Source organism: Bacillus rossius, chromosome 1 (genome assembly GCF_032445375.1).
Source record: "Bacillus rossius redtenbacheri isolate Brsri chromosome 1, Brsri_v3, whole genome shotgun sequence".
Taxonomy (NCBI): domain Eukaryota; kingdom Metazoa; phylum Arthropoda; class Insecta; order Phasmatodea; family Bacillidae; genus Bacillus; species Bacillus rossius.
Genome location: NC_086330.1, coordinates 332,830,755 through 332,849,490, shown reverse-complemented (window position 1 = coordinate 332,849,490; position 18,736 = coordinate 332,830,755). Strand labels below are relative to the sequence as shown.

The 18,736-nt window shown below is 40.9% G+C and overlaps 1 protein-coding gene across 1 annotated transcript in view; it reads right to left on the bottom strand.

Annotated features, from left to right (window-relative positions):
• LOC134528110 (toll-like receptor 3) overlaps positions 1 to 18,219 on the bottom strand; it is a 45,378-nt gene extending 27,159 nt beyond the window's left edge. The window contains exons 1-2 of the mRNA XM_063361389.1: positions 18,140 to 18,219; positions 17,988 to 18,051 (exon numbers count right to left, since the gene is read on the bottom strand). The gene's annotated coding sequence lies outside the window, so the exon portion shown is untranslated. The remainder of the gene's footprint in view (positions 1 to 17,987; positions 18,052 to 18,139) is intronic.
• Between the last annotated feature and the right edge of the window lie 517 nt (positions 18,220 to 18,736).

Here is an 18,736-nt window from a genome sequence, read left to right as displayed (position 1 = left end):
GTATAATCTGCTTCGCGTTGATGATATGACTGACTAGAGTGATCTTGAAACGCCCTTGTGTCGACCCTGAGCCAGTTGTAAGCAAGGAGAAGAAGTGGTTACCCTTTCACGTGTAACCAGGGCTGTAACTTTGTTATCGACCAATGAGCACTCATAAAATTATTTATCATAAATAGTAATGTTAAGTATCGCCAGGAGTGAATTGGATCCATTAAATAATCATAACTCTAAATATAATGATATTTCTTGTTCTTTGGGCAGAACTTTTTTTCGTGTCCATTTCACTACAAGCATGATTTTTCCTAGTTACCCTCATAAATCTATTTTAAAATAACCAATACGCTAATGAAACACTTTAAAATTATACACTTCGTGAAATACTATGATAATACTTCGTTGCCTTGTAACATTCGCATTTTTTTTGTGGAAGTATAAAAACATAACGCACAAATTTACATATTTTAAGGTATAGTACTTACGGTTCGAGTAATTTTTTTATTGGAGGAGGGCAATTGTCATTTTTGGCTTGATCTAATGTATCTTTTTTAAGCAAGATTTTTTTTTACATTTTGTACTATCACTACTATCGTAGAGAACTGCAAAATTCGCGGATTCATTCGGTGATAGGCTAGAATTCAAAAACACATACCTCATAGATAATTTTGCTATTGGCTTACTGATCATCTGGACGAATCTCAACCAGTTATAAACCCTCAACCAAAGAAGGATAGAATCACAGACAAACCAGCTGAGACGACTTACAAGTCGGCAGCCAATGTACTTGCGTTATTTGCCCGAGTGTACAGGTGTATGTGCATTCTATCCTGAAGGCCATCGAAACCGCGAATTTTGCAGGTCTCTAACTATCAGTCGAAAGTTGACAATACGTTTTTGCAGGCCACGGGTTCATTCTGCGATAGGAAAAAAAAATTTCAAATACCTGTACCTTTGGGCTGATCATGCTATTAGCTCACAGTTTAATTAAGGAACTCTGAGCCCAAGCTCAGCTAAAGAAGCATGGAATCACTGGCCACTCAGACGAGACGCCCTGCAAGCCAGCGGCCAATAAACAGGTGGCATTCATTTGCCCGCGAATTCGTCCAGTCCTTACCGATAGTAGGAGTAGAACTTAGTGTCAACAACAACAAGCAGTGCAATTAACACACTAAAGAGCACACGCGCCTTTTTCCTACGTCCGTACAGCAATTACGTCCGCGCAGCTCTTCGTTACAGTAATTATGGGGATCGGAGGACGGGGAGTGAGGGAAGATGCACATGACGAAATATTACTGTCTATGAGTTAGGAACCAAAGCAACTCTGGTTAAAGAAAACCTGAATACAAAAAAAAAAAAAAAAAGCATCGTTCTTAATGTCTATGCGCTCAAAGGGTTTGGAGAAAACCTGTAATTTCATCGCTGGCGGTGAAAAATCTTCTATGTACTTTTTATTTTATTTTATAATTGTAACAGAAATATTACAGATATGTGTAAATTTTTACAGTTGCATGAAAACAACTGTATTACTACAAAATAGTTTTCGCAGTAATACTGGCATCGGGTTCTTACCCGGGGATTTTATTCTTTGTGTTGGCCCAGTACCTCCATTAGATACTGTTAATTTGTAAACCATTCTCTGAATAGCTTTCCTGTATTAACTGGGAACATTAGTAGGAAAAATAAAACAAAATGTAAGTACAATTGTTGAATATTCGATGGAATTTCCCATGCTTTTAAAAAAATATGCTTGAATGAAACATCAATTAAAATATAAAATTATGCGACAGTTTTCGTAAGTAATCCTCTTTTTTATTTTAAAATACATATTTAATATATGCAAAAATACAAAAAATAATTATAGCCATGTGTTGTACAAAGTTACAATATATTTCTTATAGTATTGCAAACTATTTCTTGGAAAATGGTTTGAAAAGAAATTTTTGTAAACGTATAGAAATTTTTTTTTCTGTGCGTTAACTGAAACAAATATTTGCACTGTTAGAATCAGTATGTTAATATTTATAATGAAAAAAAATCTCCCCTGTTTAGAAACCGGAAAAATTGGAGGATTAATTTCGTGATATACTAAAATTCAAATAATTATACTGTTACGATTTACCTGCGGGTTCGTAAAGGATAGCCCAATTAATAGATTTTATTTCACACACACAGTTTTATTTATTACCGCTACTTGTCACTTACAAATAATCTTCTAAATAATTAATTACACTTAAATAAATGGCAATTCCCTGGTCACTCGTTCCGCACACCTCGCTGGGCCGCACCTCTGGCGCAACTCTCGCCGCAGCACCCCTCGTGGGTCTCCGCCGCGGGACTCCGTCGCCACACTCCGCCGCCGTCACACCCTTCGCCGAGATCCCACTCGACGACTCGCTCGCAACTTCACTCGGGACTCCGCCGCGCCCGCGACTCTATCGCCCGGAAACTCCTGACTCCACTGAACTCACTCACTCCCTGCCCTGGAACCTTCGTCCAAGGACTTCGCCACTCTGCCGCACCGGCGGCACTATCGCCCGGAAACTCCGCCGCGGGAGAACTCCCCACTGAACTCCTCCTCGAAGGTCGGCCCAACCTCCTTATATAACCCTTGGGTTCCCGTCCAGAACAATCGGGCATGTCTCCGAGATATCGCGCGACCTTCGCCGTCGAAATGCCCAGAAACGCGTCGTGAGTCCTCGAAGGACGCGGCGGCTGCTCAAAGAACGCCGATAAACTCAACAAGCATCGGGTTCCCACAAAACGCGCCGATAAACATGTCTAAGTCCTTTTATTCCGCAGTGCGGCCTATTTAAGTAACTCGATCTGAGGCAGGTGCGCGCTGCGACGGTCAGGATGTCGCGTGATAGTATGACACGAGATACCAGGGAGAGGATGCGGGTGGAAGGGGGCGCAGACAGGCCGAACGAGCGCGGCGACGCCAAGCACTGCAGCCAAGCGCGATCGTAACATTGCCCCCTCCTTAAACCTGTTCGTCCCGAACAGGTAATACATCTCCTCGTGGAGGTCCCCATGCTACTCGAAGTTTAGGCCTCCTGCCTTTCCTCCATCGCGGGTTGTACAGTCTCACCCGATAACCCTCTCTCTCATTAGATGTAGCTTCTCTTGTCACCTGGCGACACTTCTGCGTCGCAGATGCCCCATGTCGTTCAGCCAGCTGCCCGAGACGGGCTGACCGATGCTTTGGACTGACCCGATACTCTTGAGTGCATTGCTTATTGCCTTCCAAATGTTTCCTTGTATCTTCCCTTTTTCTCTCCATTTCTTCTCTCGCAGCTACTTGTTCGCACAGCATTTCTTCCCGGCTCCACTTTGTCTCTTCTTGGTTCCTCATTCCCTCTTCATTCTTCTGAATATCTTCTGGACTGCACTCAGTTACTCCTTGCACCATCTTCATCACTCTTTGTGTGCTCATTGTCTCTTCTCGGTCTTCCTTCCCCTGTTCTTGGTCTTTCTTCATCTCTTCTTGGTCTTCCTGCATCTCTTCTTGGTATTTCTTCGTTTCTTCTTTGCGCTTCTCTATCTCTTCTTGACTCATGTTCATCTCTTCTCGGCTCTTCTTCAGTTCTTCTTGGCATTTTACCCTCTCTCTTTGGTTTATCTTCATTTCTTCTTGTTCAATATTCCACACTTTGTAACCCATCTTCACTACTTCTGTGCTTTTCTTCAGCTCTTCTTTCATCTTCATTTCCTGGCTGTTATCTTCTCCTTGGCTAATTTCCTCATGACTGTTTTTCTCTTCACTGTTCTTCTCTTCGCTGGTCTCCTCTTCACTGGTCTCCTCTTCGCTGGTCTCCTCTTGGCTGGTCTCCTCTTGGCTGGTCTCCTCTTGGCTGGTATCTTCTTGGCTGCTATCTTCTTGGCTGGTATCCTCTTAGCTGGTATCCTCTTGGAGGTCTCCTCTTGGCTGGTCTCCTCTTAGCTGGTTTTCTCTTCGCCGGTCTTTTCATTGCTGTTCTTCTCTTCACTATTTTGCTCTTGGCTGTTTTTCTCTTGGCTATTCTTCTCTTGGTTTATCTTCACTTCGGTCTTCATTTCATTCTTCATTTCTTCCTGGCCATTCTTCATTTCATCCTGACTCTTCTTCAATTCCTCTACACTATTATTCGACTCACTCTTCTTTTCTTCATGGTGGTTCTTACTATCCTTCCTTTCACTCTTCATTTCTTCCATAAATTTCTTTATACTGGTTACCATTTCTTCCTTAAAGTTCTTTGTACTAGATACCATTTCTTCCTTAAAGTTCTTCATACTAGCTAACATTTCTTCCTGACCCTTATTTATACTGGCTAACATTTCTTCCTGACCCTTCTTCATACTGGCTAACATTTCTTCCTGACCCTTATACTGGCTAACATTTCTTTGTTATATTTCCTCACACTGGCCACCATATCTTCCATTTTATTATTGATCTCTTCTAGGGCAACCCTTATCTTCCCGATATCTTCTACACTTAAATCTTCAGCAGCCATCTCTCTCTAAAGGATTTACTAATTAAACAACCTAAATAATTATTTTCTAAAACTGTTCTTATTTTTAAATGACCTAGACGAACCTTCTAATTAAACTAACAATAACTCTATTACATTCAAAACTATCACTGACTACATTAAACTCAAACTAGCTCTAGACAATTACAAATTCACTAAATTTTTAAATGCTAACTTTACTCTCGAAAAACTAAATCCTATTTCTTAACTGAATCCTAAATCTATTAATTAGGGCTATCCCACTTCTGACACCAAAATGTTACGATTTACCTGCGGGTTCGTAAAGGATAGCCCAATTAATAGATTTTATTTCACACACACAGTTTTATTTATTACCGCTACTTGTCACTTACAAATAATCTTCTAAATAATTAATTACACTTAAATAAATGGCAATTCCCTGGTCACTCGTTCCGCACACCTCGCTGGGCCGCACCTCTGGCGCAACTCTCGCCGCAGCACCCCTCGTGGGTCTCCGCCGCGGGACTCCGTCGCCACACTCCGACGCCGCCGTCACACCCTTCGCCGAGATCCCACTCGACGACTCGCTCACAACTTCACTCGGGACTCCGCCGCGCCCGCGATTCTATCGCCCGGAAACTCCCGACTCCACTGAACTCACTCACTCCCTGCCCTGGAACCTTCGTCCAAGGACTTCGCCACTCTGCCGCACCGGCGGCACTATCGCCCGGATCTCCGCCGCGGGAGAACTCACTCAGTCTCCGACTCAGACTCTCCGCCCTGGCACCTTCGTCCAAGGACTTCGCCACTCTGCCGCACCCGCGGCACTATCGCCCGGAAACTCCGCCGCGGGAGAACTCCCCACTGAACTCCTCCTCGAAGGTCGGCCCAACCTCCTTATATAACCCTTGGGTTCCCGTCCAGAACAATCGGGCATGTCTCCGAGATATCGCGCGACCTTCGCCGTCGAAATGCCCAGAAACGCGTCGTGAGTCCTCGAAGGACGCGGCGGCTGCTCAAAGAACGCCGATAAACTCAACAAGCATCGGGTTCCCACAAAACGCGCCGATAAACATGTCTAAGTCCTTTTATTCCGCAGTGCGGCCTCTTTAAGTAACTCGATCTGAGGCAGGTGCGCGCTGCGACGGTCAGCATGTCGCGAGATAGTATGGCACGAGATACCAGGGAGAGGATGCGGGTGGAAAGGGGCGCAGACAGGCCGAACGAGCGCGGCGACGCCAAGCACTGCAGCCAAGCGCGATCGTAACAATACCTTTGCGATGCTTCTGTTATTGGTTCACTGTTAATTTGGAGAACTGTGGGCCAGTCAGAGACCCTCAATCATAGATGTATCGAATCACACGCTACCCAGTCGAGACGACTCACACGTCAGCAGCCAATGGACAGGTGGCATTGGCCCGAGTAAGCAGAGGATTGTGGAGACTATTCTGGAGGTCACTGAACCTGCGAACTTTTTTCTTTCTCTACCCATGTGTCAGTGAACATTACTGCAGAGAAATATGATTAAATGAAGCACCTCATATGTGCGCCGGCATTTAAATGACTGAGAAATGGCGCCTATGTAGGCTACACAGATTTTCCACCGGAAACAACGATTCACCCAGTACCTACAGAGAACTGCTAACTTGGCGTTGTTTTCTGGTACCAGGCTAAACTCCATACTTTTATATTTGAGTAAGGGCTCGTTTTACGACCTTCCGTTAAATCTCAAGGCTAGTCAACTGACAGCTAAGCTAACCTCCAGTTGAAAAACGAATGTTTTTTTTACGACTCGTATTTAGCCGTAGATTAACCGAAACCTGACGATGCATGTGGTGTAATATTTAATGTAATTATAATAAACTGAACTAAAATTTGAACTAAAATCACGTGATAGGCCTATCTACATTATCACATCGCTTAATTTTTAACCAAACTTCGATGAATAGAAAGAAGCATTTTGTGCGCATTCTTAAATTAGTTCATCGAATCCTGCATTAAACTGCATTGGAAATTTCCAAAATTGTAATTCTCACCATCACTGTCAACAACTAACCTCGCCTGATAACCCGCCATTTTCTTTTCCGATGCTCGTTAGCTCCAGGTTAAGCAGCTGGCCACCAGTTAATCCACGGTAAACTTTGGCTGAAGCTATTATCTCAGGTTCAGGCGTTAACTGGGGGGTCGCTTTCTTGCGGATAAATTTTAGCCTTAGGTTTAACAGAAGGTTATAAAACCAGCCCTAAGACGATGTGTGTCGCTCACTGCCCGCTGCCTCGTCTCACGTCCCGTGCGAATAGCACACTGGGCCATACCAAATTTTCTTTGAGTTTGGTGGGTAGGTATTAACTTTTCTGAGAGTGGAGGGGCGATATCTCTGAATGATGTTAATAGCGGGATGAGATATTGAAATAAAATATTATGGGTATTGCTGTGGTAAATATTTGCAATGATGTAAAAATTTATCAAATAATCATGATCAAAATCTGGATTTTTAATAAAAAAAAAAACAGACTCTTGCAAATTTTTTTCAACGGAAAATTTGGGTTTTGATTTTTGAGATGTTTTTTTTTAAATTTATATATTGTAATATAAAAATGAATGTAAAAAAATTAGGGGTGAGAGGCATGATTTGCCCCTGATGTTTACTTACTGGGGTGAGGGGGGCACTGCCCCTTTCACCCCCTCCCTCCTTCCATCCTTACGTTGGCACGGCTCTGATAGCACATGATTGAGCTATATGTATGTTGTAATGTTGTTATTGGTTGTTTTCCTTCAGGGCGTGTCGAAATACCCATTATCCAAAGTAAACATCGTTCAAATAAACAATGGTATGTATTGTAGCCTGTATCCTAATAATAACACGAAATTTTCAGGGTCTATAGTCACTGCTATCACGGGGGTAAGAAGTAAGGGTATTCCTGTAAGTAAGATTTGCCATTTTTATGAAATTTCAATATTTGGACAAGATGGTTGACAATTTGGTGGGTGCTACACTAGTTGATGTGTTGGTGATTGACGTAAAGGCTGTCTAGCGGGTAATACATAAACTAGTATGGCAGCAGCATGATCTAACAGATGAAAAGAGAATCCAAGATGGCGGATACAAGATGGCTGCTGTGACATCATAATGGAGGAAATAAAATATGCCTTGGTACTAGTAGGGGGAGGGGGGGTCAGCTGCCTGGTAAATAGTGTGAAAGAGGGATGTGTTGAAAATTTTTCATGTGCATTAACTGGAATTGAACCGAGGACTTCAAAATGTATGAATTGGGTGCGTATTTTATAGAAAAAAGTTTTAAAAAAAAATTATGATTTATTTATTAAATATTTGTTATGGTTTAATGTAAAATGGAGTCGAGGTGTCGAATTTCACTCGAGATTACATATTTCAACTGATTTCAAGATCTATTCCCAGCATCGTGAATCTAATTTTTTTTAATGGAGGCTTAAGCGGTTTTGCGGTCTTTTCAAGTTTTGGACTTTTTTTTTATGAACCAGAGAAATTTTATCTTTGAAAGATTTGTGCAATGTGAGTGCATGACTTGATGTAAGTTTTTGGACATACGCCATTGCTAAGCAATGGCGTATGTCCAAAAACTTACATCAAGCCGAGAAATTTTCCCTTAAAACGAGAATTTTTCCGCCGAAATAGGGAAGTATTAAATTCATTTTGAGAATCGTTGAGTTAATTTTGAGGATTTTTGTGGAAATGTTGGTGGCCGTGACGTAACAAATCCATAATGTCGTTCGGTCATTGACCCGCGTCCTGCTCCCCGGCCTGAACATTGTGACACACTATCTAAATTCACAATACTATCGTGACGTGCGTGATTTACCGATAAGCGTGGATACTCGAGTTTTTGAGATTGCGTACCGTTTCTGCTGGCGAGCACCGACCAACCGTCAGCGATATCTCCGTTCGTCAGCGGTGATGGATAGCGAAGTGTCCGTCTTGGAATCTAGGAAGCTCTTATTGCGGGGTGGGATATCTACCGAGCAAACTGAGTCCGCAGATAAATCGTCTTTTCTCGTGAGTCACAACCAAAGGTCGTGTATTCTACGAAGAACGAATTTCTAATAAACTAATAAGAGTTTCTCGTTTCTTGCATCTTCGTATTAACTACCCCATAAGGGCGTATCCATTTCAAAGCGGTTTTCGGTGTGTGTGTGTGTGTAAGGGGGGGGGGGGGTTAAATGCTTTTGGAATTCTACATCATTCATGGGAGAAGATGGTCTATGGTGGATGGTGCAATACAATAATAAACAATAACAAAAGTAAAAACAGCATCACATATAAGAAAACTGTTTTCACCAATACTGCTTTCTAACCATGTTTTAATGCACAATAACAAAAAGAACATTTTATTTTCCATCCGAAAGGGTGCGAAGAGTTTTAGTGAAATACTGAGTACGCCGCCAGCCACCCTTCTGAACACGCCCTTGCTACCCCATTTTCCATGGGCGGATGCAGCAATTTATTTCTGGAGGGAATGTTGAAAAAAAAAATTAATTAAAATCTGAACACATGTATTAAAAAATAACTTACATTACTATTGACACTAACACACTGGCATGTGGTCCTACAGTGGTCGTCGCTTCTCACACAGTTGAAATTGCAGATGTTGTAGCTATCACTGATATTGTTTTATTTTTTCATAACTCCAAGGTGGAGGGACATATCGACATATCACCTCCATCCCCTCTCGCTCTCCCTACGGACGTGGAGTTTGTTTACTTTTTACTGTTTGCTCGGAAAAGTTTAGTGAACTCCAATCAAACTACATTCTGTGCGTAGACTTCCAATTGTTTTAGCCCTTTGAATGAATATGCCACAGTTTGTATGAGGCTTATTGCGGATTTTTGAAACGAACCTTTACTGTTCAGGTTTGCTGAAGCTGGTATCAACTTACAATCATTGTAGAATACGCAGTTGGAACCTTGACCCTTGGCCTGCTGATGCGGTACACATTCCGCTGCCCCTGTCGCGTCTGTTGAAGACTTTGATCTAGTTTCTAGGGTCTGAATGGGATGGCATCGGGTAAAGTCGCGTGACGCTGAAACTGGGCCAGTGGAGTAAGAGCGACGCAGCAGGCGCCTTGCAGAGGTTAACGGAACAACTTCCTTGACGCACGATGCAGGGACGCAGAAGGCCACGCGATGCAGCCCTCGGGCCATCCTATTCCCATTTCTCCCTCCCTCCCTCCCTCCTACTTTCCACCACCCCATCACCATGACAACCCAAGGAGAAGGACGGCAAGTTGTCGCTGGAGAGGTCACGAACCCTGCGGGGAAATCCCCGAGGAGGATAAGGGGTAGGGCGACCTCGATGACGCACTTTCACACCAACCCGACAGCCGGGTGAACGACTACGGATACAATGGAGAAGATAAGAACACGCACAAAAAAAAAATCTTTACATTTACAAAAGATTCTTTTGTAATCAAGTTGCCACGAAATAGTTTGTAATACTACATATATATATATATATATATATATATATATATATATATACACACACACACACACATACGTACATATGTATATTGTTACTCTGTACAAAACATGGCTATGGCATTTTTTAATATATGAAATTATATGTTTTTCGAAACAACACTGAGTATTTCTTACGAAAATTGGCGCATAATTTTACATTTTAATTTAAGTTTCATTCAAACATATATATATATTTTAATTTAAGTTTCATTCAAACATATATATATATATATATATATATATATATTAAAACACGGAAAAGATGATTGAGTATAAAATAATTTGACTTTATTTTGTTTCTTTAATGCTTATTGATGTGCGCAGTTAGTACTGGAGAGTTATTCAGGAAACGGGTTGCGCTGGAGGTACTGGGACACCACAATGCATAAATTATGAATTATGAATATCTGTAAGTTTACATGAATATATTTGTTCCACCTACAAAAAAATTACAGTGTGAGATATTTCACCCTTGGCCGATGGATGTGGTGGTCGGATAAGTGACGTCCGAATGCCGTGCTATTGCACGCAGCTCCTACTGCGAGGACTGGTTGACGGAATCGGGGAAACAATAAAAAAGTAACATCTGTCCGGAATCGTGATCCTGCAAAGTTACAGGCGCGGACGGTATCGCGCAAATTTGAATTTCCCGCGCAATAGTCGCCGCTTCAGAGGTCAAGAGGACGAGCGATCGCAGCGCCGCGGTGTTCAAATGCTTCGCGGGAAGCAGGCGACAAGCACGAATGTCTAGAGTTAGTCATTCGCACTAGTAACCAGCTGTTGGGTGTACATCACCTTCGTGGTGTGAACCTCCCAATTTCAGGCGGTCGCTCGTCAAGTCTTCCTGTTCGGTACACGTCTGCTGTGAAAGCGCCCATTGGCAAGTGCGCAATGTTACTGCTGCAATTCCTCTTGCCTCCACGTACACCGTGTGCATATTCGACCATCTCTGCGAATGTAAAGTCCTGTTGTTCGTTAATTTCTGTAATCTCATCACCTTACTCGCTGACAGTCAACGCTGCGGTAGTTCCTAAAGCAGAAATACAAACCTACCACGACCGACCAGACTGCTGGTTACTGGCGCGTGCGTCTGAGTCTAAAGGTCTGTGCCCCGTTTGTCATTTCTTCCCGCGGGAGTATCTGCGATCACGCGTCCTCTCAGCCAATGGAGTGGCGCCTAATGCGCGGGAAATTCAAAATTGCGCGCTACTGTTTACGCCTCTAACTTTGCAGTGTTACGATGCCGGACATACGTCCCTTTACCAATACTACTTATTTTGGAATTGCCTACCACCGATTAAATTTTTATGCTCCGCAATTCGCGAACATCTTGATATAACATTATTATAGTAGTAGTAGCCAATCTTATAAACGAATTTTATACTAAATGCCAATTATTGCACGTGAAAAAACTACTTGTAGCGGTAAGTCACTAAAAATTCTGCTATTGGTTCTCTGTTGATATGGATGGCTCTGGGCCAGTTAGAGAGTTACCCAGTTACCCAGTTGAGACGCGACGCAAGTCAACAGCCGATGAGCAGGTGACCTTTGTCCAAGTATGCAGAGCATCGTGGTGTCCTTCCTGGAGGTCATTTAATCCGCGAATGTTTCCAGTTCTGTTTATAAAAAGGTCACATTCTTTGGCGGGTTACACATGGTTATGTAACCACTTCTCCTTCTTCTTCTTCTTCTTCTTCTTCTTCTTCTTCTAATAACTGGCTTAGGGTCGTCAAAGGCGTGTCAAGAGCACTGTAGTCAAATCATCAACGTGAAGAAGATGTACACACGCTTCAAAGATATTTTGCTACCCGATAAATCTGTGTGGTAATCGTGTCTCTTGCGTCCTTTTGTCCTCAGCGTGTTTTTTTTTTCCTGGTTCCTCAAGGCGTATGAGCTCGTATTTTATAACGGGACGTCTTTTCGCGAGGCGAGGCAGCGTCGTTGCGTAACGCCTTCGTTCCATGACCGTGACTCGGGACTCGCTTGTGAGGAGAATTATTGTTTCCTCTCTCCGCCAACAGCGTTATCACCACGGGGGCATCTCTCCAGAGCGCCGTGAACACCTTAGCTGTATTCGAACACATAGGGACAAATCCACAGCAAATATATCCAGAAAACCCTCAGCAAATGCAGCCACAATTTAAAGGACGCATTTCTAAGGGATGGATAGCATCCGAATACATTTACTGCCAGCACCACCTGTTGACCATTGGTCGTACTAATGTACACGTAGCCATGTCGTGTCGTGATACTTACGAATATTCAGCGAAAAGTAAATAACGATGACTAATTAAAAAAAAAGAAATTATGTAGCGTAGTGGTTATAAATGTTAGCGATCAAAATAAAATATTTGTTATGAATCACAAAATATTAAAAAAAGCCTTAAATACACATATAAGTTTAAAGTTCGCCTTTCGGTGATTTTTTGATTTTTTCGTTTGTCTCTATTTGAGTTATCACTTACTCTTATAAAGTTTTAAACAAATTTTATGCATATTTCGCGAAAAGATTACGAGACTAGCTGAGAGTTAAATCACTGTAGCAGTGTCTGTATTTCGTGATTGGGTGAGTTTCTTTCAGGTACATGTCTACTGTCGGCACAACCAATCAAAGTAATTCAATACCGAAGCAAACGGATCCTGAGCGGTTCGATCAAATAAGGCAACAAATTCTCTCGCATACGGCCGCCAGTCACAAGGAAGAAACCGCTGATGCTAGTATGCCTCGTTGCAGTCTAAATAGGGGTTAGGATTTTTACGCGAAAAATGCCTGTCCCTACTAATATTATATATTAACAATTCCGAGGTTAATTGAAGCAGGGGCGCGTAGGTAGACGCGAGTGTCGCATCCCTATAAATCTCGATTTAGTGGACTGATGAAGGGATGCATCGGCATCCCTTGTGAGAATTCGGAAGCAACGCAAAGATGGCCGTGTCCACTGCGATGTACTTTTATAAGGGATCCATTAGGCTAGTGTTCTTAGGCTAGTGTTTGCATACAGCTGTTGTGTGACTGGACTCGCAGCGGACAATCGGCGTCAGAGCTGAAGCAGAGGATACTGTGCGACATACGTAGGTTCAGGATTTTTTTTTTTTTTTGCGAAATGAACTGTACGACCATTAGATTGCAGCATGGTATGCCTGCGCCATCAGTTTCTTCCATGAAACTGGCTGCCGTCTGCAAGAGAAGGCATTGCCTTTTTTTTTAACGAGCCACTCAGGACGCGTTTGCGTCCGCTCTGAAATACTGCGATTGGCGTCCTAACAGTAGGCATGGCACCTGAAATAAACTCACTCGATCGCGAAACACAGACGATGCTGCAGTGTTTTAACTCTCAGCCAGTCTCAAATCTTTACGCGAAAAAAAAAAGACATGACCGTAACGATACCTTGAACACTTCATACCCTGCTGAATTGTTCTGTCAGGCAATTTCGTGTCCTCTCTCAGTGTAAGAGATTTAGCATTGTGTTGGATGAGTTTTTGTTATAACTAAAGCCAAGATTATTTCGCGGATTCATTTAGCTTCAGGCTAGACTCAACTTGCGTACCTACACCTAATCAAGCATTTTAAGAGCGTTCGTTGGTCGGCAGCAATGTCACATCCTGTGACGGGCAACATCTTCTCCTCGACTATGACTGGCTCAGGGTCGTCAATAGAGTGACAAGAGCACTGCAGTCCAGTCATCCACTGAAGTAATTGCATATGGGTTTCAAGTCTACTTTGATACCAATTAAATCCGCGAAATTATGGTGGCGTTGCTTATAATCTATTTCAAAATGAATCCGCAAAATTTTCCTGTCTCTAAACATAGAGCATATTATTAATTTTTTTACTTACTGTTTTTATATTTCAATGTTTCCATTATTTCCTACAAGCGTGGAACCGAAGTTTTAAAACTTTAATTTGCCAGACTTAAAAAATGGAAAAAAAGGGGGGGGGGGGGGTGGGGGGAGAAATTGGCCAATGTACTTCCCGACTTATCTTAAGATCGTTTCCGAATACAAGTACACAACTATGAATCTTCGATGTACTATATATCTTGCTGAAAATTTCTTCTAAAGCTGTTAAAATGATAGTTTATTCATATAATATTTTAATGGTAAAATATAGATTCAAAATACTTTACGAGTATTAAAGTTACTTAATCTTTTCAAGTATATTTGTCCAATGGAGTGGACAATTTACATCTTAATGATGCATGGAGTATATCAAACCTTGAATGTGTGGGTTAAGGTGTACCCACCTACATTTCTTGTTGACCTCTAACTTTATGGCTATGAAACAATTAAATTTAATTTTACACTTATTAATTACTAGCTGCAGTACCCAGCGTTGCCCGGGCTGAACACAGGGTGAAGGGGAACTGTTTAGAGATTAGATGTAGTTAGTAATTGTATTCTTAATTTGAATGTCAAGTGTGCAAAATAAATTATATCACTTTCAGATCCCGACAGACGTTGTTCTGCCAGTTTATAGTTATTTACCTGGTCTGTATGTAATCTAGACTCTATAAAGCAATATAGAAAGAAAAAAAAACTGAAAAATAAGGGATTACTAATATTGAAAAGATTCCATTATCTAGCTAATGCTCGGCATGCATTGCAATGCCTCATTCAGTTTTGTTTTGTAATATGTTTGATGTATTTACACATATACAAATAATCTATCCATGTCTCTAAATATTTATTTATCTCTATCTACATCTATAGTCCTATATATCTATGTATCTCTATCTTTATTTATCTCTTTATATCTACATATATACCTCACACTATCTCTATGTATTCTATATGAGGGTACTGATTGCTTCGTTGTTAATATCACACGGGTGTTTTTTACTTGTAAAGGAAAATTAAGAATGATAAGGCATCAAGTGCGTGGCAACAATGTTAATAGGCAATAGGAAATAAACTTCTAGCGCCTGCGGCATTGTCAACACACACTTCGTACGTGTACTGCATGTTGTATCTAACCCCCTACAACGCATTTGATTCTAAATTGGACTTTTAGTAAGGATCCCTAATGTTATTGATAATATAATATAGCCTATAGCCTTCCTCGATAAATGTACTATCCAACACTGAAGGAATTTTTCAAATCGGACCAGTGGTTCCTGAGATTAGCGCGTTCAAACAAACAAACAAACAAACTCTTCAGCTTTATAATATTAGTATAGATTATATAATAATTATACATTAATAGTATAAGCATAGCGCGAGATAATAATCACCCAAAAAAATAGTTTAGTTACAATTTGAAAAATAAAATTAGGTATATCATAGGAATTGACAAAGTATGACTGAAAATTCTAAGCAGGTATACAAACAAATGCAACATTTAAAAAAAGTTTTACGTATGGCGACATTTCTTTTCCTGGAAGTAGGATACGCCAGGTGTACGCAGAGTCGTTTACTTGCTTGCATACCTGGGTATTTCAACACTCCAGTTCGGACAGGCCTTGTGACGTAACTTCTGGGGACAAGTACACAGTGGCGGACGGAAGTGGGAGATTTTGGAGAGGGGGAGGTGAGGGAGGGAGGTTGTATCCCCCTTGAAGTTATGAAAAATGTTTGCTATATTTCGGTAAAATTGGTAATTTTTTTTCGGTGGTACGAGGTGAGCTTTCACAGTGCTACACAGGAAGTGACTCATGTTGAAATTGATAATGTAACGGTGCAAACCCCTTGTTAACGTTCGATTTTTGAATACACACATTGTAATTTTTTATATATATTATTAAATCTCCCCCTCTCTGAAAAATATTGCTGTATCCACCACTGACAGTGTCTCTAGATTGGAGTTTTTTCCCCCCATATTGGGGAAAATTATTTTTTGGGGGGAAATTTTGGCGAAATTAGATCCTTGAATAAATTTTTGGGGAAAAATATTTCGGTAACGGGGGAAAATGGGGAAGTATTTAATCTGCCTACCTAGTATAACTTCTAATGCCATCTCTAATCCTTTTTTCAAACAAAATATGTTTATTTTTTTAAACACTCACTTTATTGAATGCATTTAAAAAGCAGCTAGCTACAGATTGCCTTGATTTGAATAAGTTAATAGGTATTGGTGTGGATGGTGCAAATGTTATGGTAGGAGAGCATCATTCATTCTCTTCAATTTTGAAAGAATCTGTGCCTCATCTAACTGTTGTGAAATGTGTGTCACATTCATTGCATTTTGCAGCAGAAAATGCTTGCAAATTATTACCTTCAAATTTAGAGTACCTACATCATTAGGGAAGTCTACAACTGGTTTTCGTGCAGTACCAAGCGGGAAATTGGAAATGCTCTGCTGCATGAAAAATTGGTTGGAAAGAACCCCTCAAAATAGACAAGTTGTCAGGACAATTGTATCTCATGTTTTCATCAAAACCGACATATAATTGTACCTTCTATTTTTTAAACATGCCCTAAAAATCATTACTGATTGTAATCTCATGTTTCAGGCTAATAATGTTGAACCTATAAAGCTATTATCAGAACTATATAGTCTGCTGCTTAACTATCTGTTAATTTTAGTTCCCCCTGAGTGATTAAATTATGTCAGGAGACAAGATTTGACAGATTTCAATTTCAGAGATCATGTGGTGAATGTTAAATGTATCAACTTGGGATTTAGTTTCACTGAAGCAACAGGTGGTATTGACCAGAACGAGATGATGGTCATAAAAAAAACGGCGTGTATCATTTCTTTGTCAACTATGCCAAGAAATTCAGAAGAGAATTCCAAAAAATTAGAAGCTCTTGGAAAAAATTTCCTGTTTCTCACCAGACTCTGCTACTAGCCAAGCCCGGCCTGGCGTGGAGGATATAATGGCCAATCTCAAAGAATTGCTTGGAGCCGACAATGTTGACAGCGCTTTGGATGAATGGCAGGTTCTTCCGTTTCAACAATGGAACAAAGTTAATTCAACAGCAGAAGCATTTTGGGGTGAAGTGGCTGCCTTTGAAAATGCTGCTTTTGTGTTGGTATATAGGTACTCAATATCATCAAAAATAAATAAATAAAATTATGCTGCTGTAATTTTACTTTAGTCAGTCATTAAACCACAAATTAGCTCTCTTGTATATTTCTGAAGTTAATATACCATATAATGGAGTAGCCAATGTATTGTATAACTTAAAAATATCTATAGACTAATCATAAAAATGAAAAACCCCATCGTGATCGGTAAATCAATAGAACGACGAAAAAACAAAATCATAAAAAAAACCAAATGTGACACCAGTGCAGCAGGTTTTATTATTTTTTTTATTTTTCTGGTTAGACAAAGTTTTTTTTAATTTTAATATAAAAAAAATAATTTATATACTTTGATTCTTGATACGTACGATGGTTTTACAGCTCTGAACTTATAATACCACACCTTTAAACGGCCAACACTGATAATAAATAATATTTTAAAGGAATAGGTAGATAAGGTAGGTTAAAGATTTTTGGGGAATTCTGTATCATTTTGGGGAAATTTTTTGTCTGTTTTGGGGAAATTTTGAAAACTTAACCTGGAGACCCTGACCACTGAACAAGGTACATGTGAGTATGCGCTTGAGGGGAGTTAGGACACGCGCTGAATGTAGTCGTGAAACGTGAGAGATCTGCGTGGCGAGACAATTCACCTTGCAGTTGTGAATGCGACAGCGTGCTCCGTACGTCGAGAGTCGGGCCGTAATCTTGACGCGGTTAATCTTTACAACGTTGTTCTCCTTGACTGGTGGCTGGAGGTCGTGTGGCGCTGGGTGAACTGTAAGGTGGCTTCGTGGCTCAGGTCGACAGTGATGCCAACTCCCACAGAGTGTTCCCCTTAGGACCAACTTCAAATCCCCCTAGATTTCGATTAAAAACCCCTAAAGTTTTCATTGTACACCCTGTTTAAGGAAAAAAAAATTCTCTTGAACCTTACTACATTTCCTTATTTTTTTGTCCAAACAGAGCATAATAATTTTGAAGAATAACATTCAGTATCTACAGCTTTATGTATGTACTAAATTAATTTCGGTTTAAAGAGTACATGTTTACTAACCTTGAAGTTCTGGTTCGGTCTCTCAACATTTCGTATATTTTTTCTGAGAATTTTTTTTGACATTCTGGAAAAGATTTGAACACAAATAATTTATTATTATTATTCTTGTTTTTTTTATACCTTGGCACCACAGAAAAACATAAACGACTTACTTTGCAATCCAATAAAACTCGCGAGTACACAACAAACTAACGGACACAACCTCAACCAGACAACTTACAACGTGAAAACGTTGAACGGTAAAAGTAAAAACGGAATTCTCTTGACCAGCAAGTTGTTGTTGATCGTAGTGCGAAATTCAGCCACCAGCGCCACTTGTGTTGCTGTTATTTTATCACTTTGTTTTCACGATATACACTTTAATTTCACGCCCTCGAAAAATTTCTTAGTTAATGTACTCGCTAAAAAATCCCCCTAAATAAATGTACTCCCTAAAAAACCCATTACATCTTGGTTCCCCCTAAATTTGGGGGTAAAACCCTCCAAGTTGGCATCCCTGCAGGTCGACAGTCTCACGGACAGCGGTTGTCTTCGACGGCGACCGGTCGCCTCGCGTTGTTTGAAACCTTCCCCCAGGCCTACATTGAGAGGGGGGCAAAGTATCTCCTCCCCCTTCCTCATGCACCCGCCAATTATTCCAAGGAGCTACAATTCCCAGAAACGCTCGAGTGTTCCTGCATGTTTTCAAGGTCTATCTACCTCTTAGCCCGGGTTTATTATCTACGCAAGAAACACATTGACGTAGAAAG